The following is a 5,071-nucleotide window of genomic DNA, read 5'->3' as shown; positions in this document are numbered from 1 at the left end:
GGCTTTAAAAGAAATGCCACAGTCGGGCGTATGATCGACACCACGTAAAGGGCTTTTAAAATAAATGCCACAGTCGGGTGTCTGAGCGACACCACCTAAAGGGCTTTAAAAGAAATGCCACAGCCGGGCGTCTGAGCGACACCACATAAAGGGCTTTAAAAGAAATAATCATAGTGAATATCCCAGAGGTAGAACCATCCCAGAGATATTCGATAATACCAAAAATATCACGGGTTAGTCAACAATAATAATAATCATAATTATCACAAGTCACAAGTAGTAATTCCAGTTCTGGTTTAATAGTTTCACCTCCGAAGACCGACACTAAGACCGTCACTCGACCCATCCCAGACTGTAATCCTTAACCATGGACATGGCTATTCGAATAGATTTAATCTCTGCAGAGGGTGTACTCTTTACCCACGAGTAACGGATTCCTTTAGTCCATCAGGACTAATTCCGTCTACGGTCTTTTTGTTGAAAACACACCTAACTTGCACACACCAGCTTAACTCACACGTGTCTGGAATCACCCACGACACCTGTCAAGCAAACTCTAAGTGGGGAGGCCACAACCTCGCGTAGCATGGGATCAAATTTATATTGCGCGCTCTAAGGGGTGGCCTCCCCTCTCGGTCTCAACCGGAAACACCCATGCCCCCGGACCAGGTGGCCTGCCTACCAACTACAACCGGTATCTTCCACCCTGGCCTCTCTGTACGGTGTGTGCTAGGAAGAGGTTGACAACTTACTGAACCGTACTCTACTTGTTGTAGAGACGAGTGGTAGTACGAAACAAGTATGGGGGTTACTGGAACAAGACTCGATCTATGGTCGACTCAGGAGGTTTAAGTATTCTCTGCATGATTAGCATAACGAATATATTTCAACCAACAAAGTCACCGCTCATATTACCTTACCATGCCATACCAGACATAACCGTCCCGACGGAGACCGGCGACAAACTCATGCCTACCCAAGGCAGAGGTTTTCCCGGGTTCCTGCCGGTATGCATGCAAGGCACATGAGGATGATTATCATCACAAGTGTGATCATTTACAACAGCATGGAAATCACAAATATGCATCCACGCACATGATCATCTCACATGTAATAACAATTTCTCCAACAAAAGAGGTAGTGTGATAAATGTGTCAACGAACACTCAAAAATATCATGCCAGGTTCAGAATGCTTGCCTTAGGGTCATGGGAAGGCAGGGTGCATTTCAAACTCTTGAAATATTTCTCCTTCCTTCAAAATCCTATTTTAAACATATAAAAGAATTAACACACAAAAATAAAAACAGCACAAAAAGTTTTTTTGAAAATTTTTCTAATAAATCTTAAAATAAACTAGAATAAATTTGTGAGAGGTAGGAAAAAGAATCAATTCATTTGGAGTTATATTTTAAAAGATAAAGCCAGTCAAAGATTTGGTCAAAATCTATTTTTAATAATGAAACAGAAAAGAAAACGTTTCGGGCAGAATACGCCTTCAAAACGGGGAGATGTACTCGGGGTCTTTTCGCTTCCACTTAAAACGCGTGGAGGCGGGGCTGGGTCACTGATAGTGGGTCCAGGGGGGCCACTGGTCAGGTTTGACCAGTCCCCACTCCCTCCTCTTCTCTGCCCGAGAAGAGGCGGGGCGTCCGGCGATCGTCGCCGGCGAACGGTGTTTCTTCGCGGGCATCTAAGAGCAGGGATGGATCCGCCACTCCTAGGCGGTCCTTCCGGTGGTCGCAGGGTCGCCGGAGGTGGAGGGAGTCGCCGGCGGCGAGCTCCGCGGCGGAGGGGGCTTCGGGGGACAGAGTGATTTTTGGGCTACGGTGGTCTCCGACCAAAATTGATCGAGGGGTTGCACTCACGAGAGGGAGGGAGGGCTCTTGGTGGAGAGAATGGAGAGGTAGAGGCCCTGGTGGCGACGGAATCGACCGGGGCTTGGCGGCAACCGAACTGGCCGAACTCGGGGAAGACGGCCTTCCCCTCCTCGACTGCTGGCCGTGGCAGCACTAGGAGGATCACTGGAGGTTGCTCCAGGACTTGTTTGAGCTCCGAGGCCCTTATATAGGCGGTGGAGGTCGGTTCGTGGTGGCCGGCGATAAGGACGACGGCGAACCGTCTTTCTGTAGCAATGGCGACGTGGCAGCCACGCGCGCTAGGAGACGAAGCTGCGGATAAGCTTGCGAAGCTCCAGGGGGCAGGTGGCGAGCGGGGAAGGCTCGGGCGGCGCCGACCTGAGCAGGGCTGTCGGGCGGCCGTGGCGGCAAGTCCTTGGCTTGCCGGGGACGCGGCGAGGCTCTGCTTGGCGCGTAGCGGTGAGGGGGAGCATGCCGCGCGCAAGGGAACACGGCGTGCCGGCTACGGTCGGTCACGGGCTGGGGTGAGTGCGGGGTGTGACGCGGCGGCTCGGGCGCACGCGCGTGCAATACGCGCGCTCTGGGCGCGTCCAGTGCACGCACGGAAGGTGTTCGACGCAATGCCGTGGCATGCTACAGGTCACAGGTGAGGTTGGCAAGCAACAGAACTAGGTTAGAGATAGAGGGAAACTCCAGGGACAAGGTGGTTTGGTCAGGTGGCCAAGTTCATAATGTAGACTTGAGATCATGCCAAATCAGTCCATGCACTCCAGGTGTTTGTCAAAATGCCAAAGGCACCTAGGCTTTTCTTGGAGGGGCCAAATCTTCCAGATCAGTGCCTCCTTGGATGCACAAGAGGGTTGTGAGGTTAGTTGGTGAAAAGCACAAACTTGCTAGTGCAAGTTTCGCAGAACTTCAATTCTGGGCAGAACCTAAATGGCATTATATCATGAACTAAACATGATCAAAAGAGTGCATGCTCCTGGACTTAGGGGTTTAGCATGGAGGACTACAAGTAGGAGAAAGAATCAAGGGCCAAAGAGCAAGCAATAATATGGTTGCTGTACAAACCATCATGTTGGACCAGGATGGAGATGAGGTTGATTCACTCAAAATTTTCAAAGAACATCCTTGGATCTTTGCATATAATGGAATCATAAGCTGCTACTGACATCCCATAATTTTGGTGGAAGCTAGAAACAAATATTTAAAAGGGTTGCAGTGCAAAAATGCCTACTGGACCAGAGAAGAAAAACATGTGTAGCACTCAAAATATGCAATGAATGAACTATATTATTGCATAAAAGTGACTTAGAGGCATCACATGACCTCTCCAAATTTTGGTGGAATTTTTAGTTAAGTCTATCAACTGGTTGTAGTACAAAAAGAGCTCCAAACTTAAAACAAGTCATTTTAAAGAAAATAGCTCAGGGTGAAATAATTTAATAAATAATCCTACTGATTAAGAAATTGTTTTAATGAGATGGCATAGAAGTTCAATATGTTTGGAAGGATCCACTAGGGCAGATACTCATAAATATTAAAAGAAAGGTTTTGAAATCAACAGAAATATTCTTGCAGGCAAAAATTTTAACTCTTGGCAAAAATTTAATAGCTAAAACCTGGTTAAATTTTTGGGGTGTTATAACTTTACGTTTTTTCATGTATGTAATTAATAATGATGTCTTATTAATTCATTTGTATATTTTCTTAACAGATGGACGACCGTAGGTGATCGATGGAACAGGCTCAATGCGGCGTTAGCGTTTGGCAACACTGATCTGTGGGCTAAGGTGAAGGAGATCGCTTTCTGGTATGACAACTACAAGACCATGATTTTCAGTCGAAGGACGGGCTCTTGTGTACCACGCAGTACCAGCAAGACTGGATCAGGGCCGCGTATGGTTGTGATACTCCGGTCAGTGCGATGGAGATCCTCCTATAGTCTATGAGTGAGGCGCATGGATGGGTTTCAATCTGTCACACAAGTATGAAGACTACAGCTCTGTTATACCCGCTGCCGAGGTCCTGGATGTGAAGTACACTAAACCAATTGTAACCCTCAGCTTACACTTTGTCATGGTTAAAATGCTCTTTGTCGAGTATGTTTCATACAAGAATTCATTTATTTTCATGTAGTGTTGCCTCTATCCATGTCCTCACCAAATCTTGGCCCGCGATTAGGTTTTATCAGATACGTATGAACCCAGGCTGGCTAAGCAAATAACTGATTCACATGGAATCTCGTATCCGTGTCCTTCTGTAGTACAACTACAATTGACGTACACAAAGGTCGGCCAGTCCGCGCAAAGGATTTCATGGGGCTGATCCATGTATAGAGGATTTAATGGATGATGGAGAAAATTATGACGGGCAAAAAAAACTTTTTTCTCACTTATATGTGGCATTGGGGGTAATTTTTATCAACTCAGAGAAACACACTACATACATCAAATCTCAACCATCAATTCATATGGGTGACATTAAATTAATGGATATAAAAGGGTGACACATGGAGAACTAAAAAAGCTTCCTCCTTTTAATATTATGTATAGATATAGATATAGATATAGATAGATATAAATATACATAGATATAGATATAGATATAGATAAATATATATATAGATATAGATATAGATTAAATTGTTAAGTCATGTCTGTTGAGCTGCGAGTACGTTGAACCTATTGAACTTTTAGTGTTGAACTGGTAAGTCATGTGTACTGATGATGGATGGATGAACGAACTAATTAATGATGATTTAGACTGTTTGAACGAACTAATTGATGATGATATGGACTACTGATGAATGACACATTTATCATGATTGATGGCTAATGCATTTGGCATCATGATCTTGCTTGTTGATTAATGATGCATTCGGCATGATGATCTTGCTTGTTCATTAATGATGCATTTGGCATGATGATATTGCTTGTTGATGAATGCTGAATGATTAAATATGCATTTGGCATATGGTTAGGGTAAATCAAAAGCCCTTTGGCATTTTTTGTTGTCAATGATGACAAATATTGTTAGGGTAAAGCCTAAACCTTTCGGCATTGGTCGTCGTCCATGATGACAAATATTGTTAGGGTAAATCCAAAACCCTTTATCATTTGTCGTCATCGACCAAGACAAGTAGGTTAGGGTAAAGCCTAAAGCCTTTGGCATTTGTCCTCATAGACAACGACAAATATGGTTAGGATAAATC

Source organism: Triticum aestivum, chromosome 7B, assembly GCF_018294505.1.
Source record: "Triticum aestivum cultivar Chinese Spring chromosome 7B, IWGSC CS RefSeq v2.1, whole genome shotgun sequence".
Classification (NCBI taxonomy): Eukaryota; Viridiplantae; Streptophyta; class Magnoliopsida; order Poales; family Poaceae; genus Triticum; species Triticum aestivum.
The sequence above is the reverse complement of the archived record's forward strand: the minus strand, read 5'-3'. Positions refer to the sequence as shown.